At 32.7% G+C, this 10596-nt stretch overlaps 1 long non-coding RNA gene across 1 annotated transcript; it reads left to right on the top strand.

The window, feature by feature from the left end:
• The first annotated feature begins 637 nt into the window (after positions 1–637).
• Positions 638–9467, top strand: LOC140440682 (uncharacterized). Its single transcript, XR_011950912.1, has 2 exons — positions 638–1064; positions 9302–9467. It is a non-coding gene; the product is annotated as an uncharacterized lncRNA (long non-coding RNA).
• The last annotated feature ends 1129 nt before the right edge of the window (positions 9468–10596 follow it).

Genomic DNA, 10596 nt, shown 5'->3' with positions numbered 1-10596 from the left:
AATATTTTTTAGCCATTTCATTTGAAGTAAATTCTACGGAGTTATTTTAAATGTTTATAAGCTTAAAAAATGCTATTTATTATTAAATGATTTTGTGTACATAAATGTAATTTTTTAAAACTTTTTTCCATAGGTTATTAGCATATGTCTTAAAGAAGAAAATAAGCCCTGAATTATTGAGATCTATTCAGTCAAATTATGTTGACGAGCCTTAGAAATTAGCTCATTTTGCAAAAAATCTTATAAACAAATTAAATTTCGCAAAAACTATTTAACCGATCTGGTCCATCTTTTGCACATAATTCAAAAACGATAAGACCGTTAAGTTCAGGTACATTAAAACAAATTTTAATAAGTAATAAAAAAGTTATTAATAGTATTCAAAAACAGCGACTTTGTTGTTTATTTTGCAATAACTTTTTTTGTTTATCATCCGATTTTCATTTAGCGTACCCATCTCATTTTGTGCATTTTTTTTGTTCTGAAAAAGTTGTCTGTCGACGTCAAATCTCTAAATAGACAAGTTTTTGAGTTATGAGCAAAATACTGAGTTTAACGTTTTGATTGTTTGTTTAGGAATAGTTCCATTAAAAAATTGATAAATCCCTAAATGATAGTCTTTTTGTAATATCTCATACTACACATTTTAACTGTCAACTGTTAAACTCAGCTATACAGTTGTGACGAAAAAAGGTTTATTTCTTTCTAACTTAATTGGTATTAAACTAGTTTTGTGGATATTTTACTTAATAGACACAATATAAAACTAATCAAGTATGAGCTAATTATAACGGTGTTATAAATAGATTTCGAACATTAAAATATTTCTTTTAGTTTTGTTAAGCAAATAAAGAGAAATCATTCAACTTTCGAAAATGAAACATATTGTTATTTGTACCGCAATTTTTGTACTTGGCTGCCAATATGTTAGTTCGGCGCCTAATATTGTGTATGGGCAATTAAATATTTTGCAAGGCAATTGTACTCGACCACCCTTAAACATGTTGGTGTACAGTAACCATATTCACAAAAGTAGAATTCCTTTCATGAAAAGGTCTGAGGAGGTAAGTGGATATATATAATAATAATATACCTATTTATTTATTTGCATAACTGACAAAATCATAGGTAACCAGTAAACTACAAAACATATTTAATACAAATTAAAAAAATAACCACAGAGTGAAGCACCAAGGTCTTTCTTTACAGTTTCTTTTAGTGTTTGGTATGCATTACAAGTATAAAATAGAAACGTAACATCTGTAAAACTTAATATTTGTCCTTGAGTATTTACTGAAAGTAAATCATTAAAATGAAGAAGAGCTCTGAAGCCTGGAGAACTATAAAAACGATGAGAACAACGACAAAAAACCAAGTCATAATAAATAGAATACCAGAGAACACATGGGTAGAGCATTTTGAGAACTTATTAACAGAGAGAAGAGAAAGGTTTAAACAGACAAATGAACAAGTGGAAGTAGAAGGAAGAATCGAAATATCAATAGAACAAGTGAATGAAGCAGTTAAGGGAATGAAATTAAAAAAATCTCCAGGCCCAGGCGGAATACATCCAGAGTTGATTAGGTATGGATCATCAAAACTGTTTGAGATGATCCGAAAATTATTCGAAAGATGCTTAAACGGAGAAGAAGTTCCAGAAGAATGGAGACAATCGTATATCTCTCCAATACACAAGAAAGGCACAAAGATGGATCCTAAAAACTATAGAGGGATCGCAGTGATTGCTACTATAGGCCGACTATACTCAAAAGTACTACGAAACCTGATAGAAAATGATATCAAAGACAAACAACCCGAAGAACAAGCGGGATTTAGGGCCGGACGCTCCACTATGGATAATATCTTCACATTAAAAATTGCAATGGAAAAACGAGTGCAGAGAAATAGAGAAACTCATATAGCTTTAATAGATTTGGAAAAAGCATATGACAGTGTACCGATCTCCCAACTATGGATAGAAATGGGTAACTTGAAAATAAACCCAATTCTTATTAACGCCACTCAAAAATATTACGAACAAAACTTTGCAAGAATTAAAATGGGACAAGAAATCACCTCTCCTTTTCAAACAACAAAAGGACTAAGACAAGGCTGCTGTCTGTCACCCACCTTATTTAAAATCTATTTGGACAGATCCTTAGTGAAATGGGTAAAAAAATGTAGAAACATGGGAATAACGGTGGAAGAAAACAAGCTATATACACTTTTCTTTGCGGATGACCAGGTAGTAATTGCCGAAGACAGCTACGATCTTAGCTATATGGTAAGAAAACTGCAAGAAGAATATGAGGTGGCAGGTCTAAACATGAATATGACAAAATGTGAATATCTCTCAGTGGGAACAGATGAAATATGTGACCTAGTCTTGGAAGACGACAAAATCAAAGGCGTGCAATCCTGCAAATATTTGGGGGTCATTTTCAACAAGAAGGGAAATAGCGCAGATGAAATCAGGGAAAGAATAAACAAGGGCAGAGCAGCGACCCGTGCCTTAAACTCTCTTCTCTGGCAAAAAACAATTCGACGAGAAACCAAAAAACACATTTACGGTAGTATAGTCCAAAGTATTACACTGTACGGTTCGGAAGTATGGGACGTCACCAAAGCTAATAGAAACAAACTTTTGACGACAGAAATGGATTATCTGAGACGAAGCTGCGGTAGATCGAAACTGGAGAGAGTTAGAAACGAACAAATAAGAAACGAAATGAAAATGGAGAGAAATATCAATGATGACATAGAAAGAAAACAATTAATCTGGTTCGGACATGTTAAAAGAATGCCAGAGTACAGATGGCCTAGGAGAGTACTGGAATGGATCCCTCCTGAAAGAAGAAAGAGAGGACGACCACGGAGAAGTTGGCGCAACGAGATTGATGAAGCAATGGCGGCAAGAGACTTAGAAGAGGCAACTGCATATGACAGAAAAAGATGGAAATTGGGGGCGGAGAAGCGGCGACAGCCGTAATAAATCCGTTATTATATATATATATAAATCATTAAAATGGTATATTAGCAGTAAGAAATATAGTAGAACGCACAGATTTGTAGGTTTTGATAGTTCTGCTTTAAGATATAGTGTGACGGCTGGTTGTTCTGGTGATTGTATATATTATATTTTTACTTAGGTACATACCATTAAAGCATTACATTAAGTATGTGCTAAAATTAATTTTGGCCATTTTTTATTTAAGTACAATTTACCTTACAGGACCTCTTACCACATGCTTACATTTATAACTGATGTAAAAAACTTTAGTAATTACTCTTATTATTGTTTGAATTATTGATACCAAAAGAACTTTATAAAAAACAGAGTTAAATCTAAAATTGACGTAAGTTACAGTTCAAATTTTTTTAAATTCAGTAAAAAATGCAAGCATGTCCCCGCTCCTTTTTTATTTATTTTAAAAATACAAAACGTAAAAATATATACCAACTTTTAAAAAAAAAAGAGTCTTTTCATTATTACACTTGTAATTTGTCGGAATATTAATTGAACAATACAACAATTAACCAAGAATTACTTAAAATGCTTGAACACTAAATTCATTTTTTCCTTCTTCCGTATTTCTGCGTCACTATCATTATTCAATTCATTAATACATTTATTTTCACCATTAATGTGCCAGTTTCCTATCTTCTCATTGCCTCATTTGATTCAACTGACAAGTCATTAAAATATAATTTTGGCATAATATTTGGAATTCCGTGGCTTTTATTCAAGGATTTTACATGATTCCAAAATTATTTTGAATCTGAGTGAATAGATTTTTCAGTGTTTGAGCCATAAGATCTGTAGCATTGATCTGTTAATGCTTTGCATTGTGTTCCAAGATCTGAAAATAAGGTATAATCAGCTGCTAACTGATTATGTTTGTATCTAGCATAATAAGAATTTTTTGAAATCACATGTTTTTTAATTCTGGAGAAAACCAACAAGGAAATTTTGAAGGTGTAGGTATATGTATTTTTTGAACGATAAAGTATTTCCATAGACACTACTACTACAAGTCAACTGAAGAAAAATAATTGTTAAGACCTACAAAATTTGCATTACGATAGTCAAAATATGTAGTACTATCATCTAATTGTTTAACATTATCATTACAACTCAGATCACATGTAATTGTCACACGATGAAAGTTATTGAGAAGCAAATGGTCAAATGCCACATAAACTGACAGTTTCCAATACTCCTTCAATACTGTGGAAAATGAGATCCAAAAATACTCCCTGTTGATTTAGGTTGCACAAGTTTAGGTGAGACAAGCATTCGAATAGTAGCTTATATACAAAGATATATATTATACAAATCATGAATGCAATGTTTTTTTATATATTATACAATATGTCTTCTGAATATATGATGAGGAAAGTACTAGACGAAGGGGATAGAGAAATCTTCCATAGAGCACAGGGTCTCATCCAAGTGGAGGGCGGGCATTTAGCAGCAAGCTAACACCTATTTAAAGTGTCAGTTCTTATCCAATGAGGAGGAGGACCTGTGGAGAAGAATTGATGATTTTTTTTTCTCATTTTCCTCATATTTTCAGAGTCTACTTCTTTGTTTAATAATACGATAAATAAATAATTCTTGTAAATTTACTTACTTAATGTATTCCAAGTAAAGATACATACATTTTATTTTAAGTGGTGATTTATTGTTTTCTTGATATCGGTCACTTAATTTTGTGTCATTTATTCCAAGAGTTTCCAATACTCAGTGATATAGATAAAAATATCAACGTCAATTTCTAATGAAGATGTACATTTGTTTTGATTGATCGATAAATAATTTATTGCAAGTTTTTTTCTTTTTTTAATCGTATTTTTAGATTATATTTTTTTATTTAATCGTAAAGAGTAACGTGAAATTATACTGTGCTAGCCAAAAGTATCCTCGCCTCTCGTATTTTTTGAAAGGTTATACTTATTATAGTGAAATTTGAAGGGAGGAAATATTCAGACGTAGTCTTCTCAACTAGTTATAACAGGTGACTTAATAGTAATAGATGAAGTTACAGAGCCACTGTTGCGGATAATTTTAAATGGGACCTTATAGCAAGTGATATCTCGTTTGAATGGTATTAAACATACCTATTGTACTAAAATTATAGTTTTGCATTTAATTAATAAAGATTCTAACGTCCGCCTCTGGTTATTCGTCAAAAAGTTGACGTTTTTCCATTCTCTAGTTGTTTTTACTTTATTAAGTTTTTGCAAAAATGTTTATACTTTGAATATTAAGTTTAATTATTGTTTAACGATACATTTAAATGTTTACATAGGCAGAATGGTACATACTGTAGCCGACAAAGTAGCAGCATTCTTAATAATTGGTGAATGTAGAAACAATTTCCATGCAGCGGAACGTTTTTTTAATGAGAAGTACCCCGATCGCCCTATATCGAGGACTTATTTGATGGAGTTTCTTCGGAAGTTTGAAGAAACAGATAGTGTTCAAGATACCAAACGATCTGGTCGACCAACAATTAAGTAGTGATGACAAAAAAACTTAGAGATAACTAGACATAATTGCAGGAATGGTAGTGATCCCTAGTTCTCCTACAGTTCAAGTTGCGTCTACTTGTGGAATCAGTCAAAAGACAGTATACCGAGGAGTGTTGGCTAAAAACAAATTTCATCCATACAAATTAAAAATTGTGCACCAACTTTCAGATGATGATCCCGACCGCAGACTAAAATTCTGTGAAAACATAACCAATAAAATTAACCCATAGCCAGATTACATAAAAACAATTTGTTTTAGTGACGAAAGTACTTTTTCCCTCAATGGAAATGTTAACACACACAAATTGGAATGACACAAATCCTCACGCCTTTCGTAAAAAATTTCTCAGTTTTCAGAAAAAATATATTTTTAGACAGCTATGCTGGGAAACACCAAAGTTGGGCCTGTTTTTCTCAATTCAACTTAACCGGTGAAGTGTATCTTTTGGCAACTTATAATAACGTTTCAACAAGATGGTGCTCCTTCACACTATTATGGTGCGGTAAGACGTTACCTAGATGAGTAATATCGTGATAGATAGATTGGACGACGAGGTTCGATAGAATGGCCAACTCGGTCACCGAATCTCACACCATTGGATTTTTTTGTGGGGGGTATTTAAAATCTAAAGCGTACGCTACCGCACCCAGCAGTATTGATATTTTGAAACAATGAATTGTTGAAGAATTTAGGACAATTTCTCCCGACACATTTGAATGGGTACAATAGTTTAGTAATAGAATGCATTACTACCGGGAAGTAGATGGAGCACATTTTGAACACTTTATATAAGAACTGGTTCGTAAATCTTTATTAATTAAATGCGAAACTACAATTTTAATATGTATTTAATTTCTTCTTCTTCTTCTTTTTCTTCTTCTTCTTATTCCTCTTTATAAGCAATTCTGCTTGTTCATTGGGGGATTAATACCTCTATGGAAGGTTGTCACTCCATATTTTGCGCGGTCGTCCGTTACTTCTTCTGCCGATTGGTTTCGTTACATTTTCTTCTAATGTGTTCACTTCTCTTTCGATCTCTCAGCGTATTTCCTGTTATTCTTCTCAGTACTCTCATCTCTGCAGTTTCCAGTAGCCTTTGCGTTGTGGCTGTGTCGGGTCTTGTTTCTGAGGCATATGTCATTATTTGTGTTACAGTGGCTTTATAAATTCTTGACTTCATCTCAGTGTCAATGTGTCTGTTTCGCCATATAGTATTATTAAGGCATCCTGCCGGTCTATTTGCTTTTTGTACTTGATCTCTCACTTCTTTGTCTAGGTCTCCATAGCTAGACAGTGTAATTCCCAGATATTTTATTTCCATTAATTTTTCAATACTGATGCCATCAATTTCTATTTTACATCTGGTTGGTTCTTTGCTGACTACTATTGTTTTAGTTTTCTGAGATGATATTGTCATATTAAATTCTTTTTCTCTTCTGTTAAATCTGTGGACCAGACTTTGCAGGTTATCTTTGTCTTGGGCTATCAATATTACGTCGTCTACATAACAGACTATTTTGATTTCTTTGTTTCTCATTCTGTATCCTCTTCCTTTGTTAACGGTTTTGATGATTTCATCCATAATCAAATTGAAGAGCATGGGGCTCAATGAATTCCCTTGTCTTATTCCGCTGCCCATTTGTATACGGTTTGTAAGTTGTCCATCTATTCTAACTTCCATTTTGTCGTTTTGGTAGATGTTATCGATAGTTTTTATAATATTTAGGGGAACTTCTCTATTATACAGAAGATGTATTACATCTTTGAGTCTTACTCTGTCAAACGCTTTCTTTAGGCCAACTAGACACAGAAATGCTGGTCTATTATACTCTAGTGATTTCTCAGAAATTTGCTTTATAACGAATATTTCATCTGTACACGATCTTCCACTACGAAAATTTATTTAATTTATTCATCAAAATCAGCTTAAACCCATTAGCTTAAACAAAATTTGTATGATTGAATAGGTATTTTCAATACCTTTCAAACGAGATATCACTTGCCATAAGCTCCCATTTAAAATTATCAGTCATAGGGGCTCTGTAACGTTATATATGACTATTATGCCACCTGTTATGACTAGTTGCGAAGCCTACTTCCGCTATTTACTCTCTCCAAATTTCACTAATATAATTTATTATAACCATTCAAAAGGAAGAGGGAACTTTTGACTAGCGCTGTATAATAAGGTAAACAAATAATTGTTATTAATTTATACCTAGTAAAGGTAAATAAACTTTACATAAAATAGTTTTCTATTATTTTATTGTTCTTTTTTAGCCATATCATTTGTATCTTCTTTTATTTTCTATTTAAACATACAAGAACTTCCCTTTTTCTTTTCACTAAACAATTTTGTTACTCATTTAGTTTAGTTTTAATCGCACCATATATCTCTAACACTCTCCTTTCCATTTTTTTATCTATGCCTTCTTTCCAACATATCCTAGGTCTCCCTCTTCATCTTTTTCCTCTTAGTGATCATTCCAAAATCTTTCACCGAAATATTTCATAAATTCATTCCATCGACGCAGAGACAACCTTCGAAAATTTTCGGAGCTCTCAATCATTTGACTGTCGCTCAACTAGCTGTTTCGAGATAGTTCATTCTCATTATACATATATGCCAGCTGGTGCGAGCTCTGAAATTATCATTGTTGATTCTACGCATCAGTGCGGATTCTTCTCAAGGTGATAATTATTAATTTAATGAGTAATTTTGACTGGTACAATTGGTTTATAAAACAAAAGTGATGATAAATCAAAATATTAAAATAGGCTTACATAGAAGTGAGATTGAAAATATCGAAGAGTAGGTATACATACATATGTCACACCATCAAACTGAGCAAACAGAATCAAACGGCAAATATCACTAGAAGAATTCAAATTACTTGGGTAGCAGTAGGAAGACTCATTGTAGTGTTAAAAAACAAGAAATACTAAAAGCACAATCTTAGTAGAGGAAAACCACAGAAACGGTGGCTAGAACACATCAAAGTAAAAGTGAGGAGAAACTAATATCAAATAGTATAAAACAGAGAAGAGTGAACTCATGGGGAGGCCTTTGTTTAGGACTGGATGTAAACAGACTGAAAAACAGAGGGTAGTATAGAGTCTTATGACATATTCAAGAGTCAAATTGAGCAGTATTGGATCCAACTCCAATTGGACCTTTTCTATTGTTGAGTTCATCGTTGACTTTACTAGTGAATATTTAAGTTTTTTAAGACGTTACATAACCAGCTTCTCATAATACACTGAACATATTGGAATTAATAAAATTGAAGCAAAAATCAGTGTTTGAATCAGTGCTGATATAGAGTTGTAGATATATTATTTGTGTTACACTTTTATATTAAATTTGCATTATTACCTATTTTTGTTTCTTCTTTATTTCGGTACGTTTTGATTTATAAATTATTGCCAACAACGTTGATTAAAATACTAATTAACTCATCAACTTAAAACCTTTTCAAATACATCCGTAAACTAATTTTTCGAAACCAATTTAGTTTACGGATTTATTATCAGATGTCGCTATTTGCGTCCATACAAAGCCATGTTAGAGTTGCTTCTCAAGACAGAAAAGATTTATTTTCACGTTCAGAGCGTCTGAGAATATCCGTTCTGATGATCCCTTTTAGGGTGAAATACGTATAAGCGGATATACAGACGGACTATACGTGAAATCAAATCTTAACTGTCTTTTCCTTTTCAAATACCTTCAAAATTAAAATTTTCTATAGGAGATTCACTTTTTAGCTCCACTGGCATGGCGATCAAAATATTTTCTGTATAATGGCCAACAGTACAAAACCTGCCTCCAAAGGGTCGACGGCTATAATCACCGACGGAGGGCTGAAACATTCTTTTATAACCATTAAGTTGGAATCTGGCGTCGGTCATGGGTTGGAGTATGATGTTAAAATTTATGGAAAGTAAGTATGTTATATATTCCAGCATTATTTACTTGAAGTAACTAGAGAACTTTCCTTATAGTACAATATAACAATATAGTGTGTAGATAATTTATTTACCCTACAACAAATAACTGAAAAGAAGATCAAAAGAAATCAAGACCAAGTTAAGTTAAAACAAAATTGCTTATTAATTTTTTTGATCATATTGCAATTGTAATAAAACACTCTTAGATGAGGGGCACGTATCCCTTAAATGAGGCTATACCGACCACGAACATCAACTTTTAGCTGAATGGCCAATTTTAGCCGCTGAATCCGGATATGAATTTTGTTTTTATATAGAATAGTTGGAACATGGTCAAAAATGAAATTTTAGACATAAATGCGAAAAATAAATTTATAAATGTTTCGAATTTAGCTTGCTGTAGTTTTGGTCTTTATGAATATTTCCTTTTGAAAATTTTACTGCATGATCCTTAAGTAAGTATTCCAATGACTGCCTCGATGTTGATATTGTTGTGTGACTGTAATTACGGTCCTGTACTATCTCGAAAATTCTACTTGGCGTCCTATTAATGCCTTACTAGCGATATTTTTCTGGAATTTCGGTTGCACTGACTCGAATTTCAGTGTAATAGACACGCAAAATCTAGAAATTACGATCTATTATTTAAGGCGGTGATTCAACATAAAGAATGACCGAAATTGGTAATTCACCTATCATGGTCGCTTTTTCGATTTCTAATGGCGGCACCATACTTCACTATGTGTTATTTGTTATGCAGCATCATTGTATTCGCCCAAATATTTGTTATTTGTAAGCGAATAACAAATATGCTACTCCACACTTATGCCGGCGGGATAAGCATGCCAAATATTTGCGTCATGCGTGTTTGGCAGAACCCAAATGGACGTGGACATACTGACGGTCGCTACAACTTATTTTTACTTAATTCCAGAAATCTCATCTAATAAGTCACATTCTCAAATTATTCCTGAAAATAATACATGGCCGATAAATAAAAAACTGGAAGAAGGAATAGATGATATAGAATATATGATACTCAGTTTGGGTTCAGAAATGGACTAGGAACCACAGAAGCGTTATTTGCTTTTAATGTGTTAGCTCAAAGATGC

The sequence above is a fragment of the Diabrotica undecimpunctata genome, chromosome 5 (genome assembly GCF_040954645.1).
Source record: "Diabrotica undecimpunctata isolate CICGRU chromosome 5, icDiaUnde3, whole genome shotgun sequence".
Classification (NCBI taxonomy): domain Eukaryota; kingdom Metazoa; phylum Arthropoda; class Insecta; order Coleoptera; family Chrysomelidae; genus Diabrotica; species Diabrotica undecimpunctata.
This window is presented reverse-complemented; position numbering and strand designations above follow the sequence as displayed.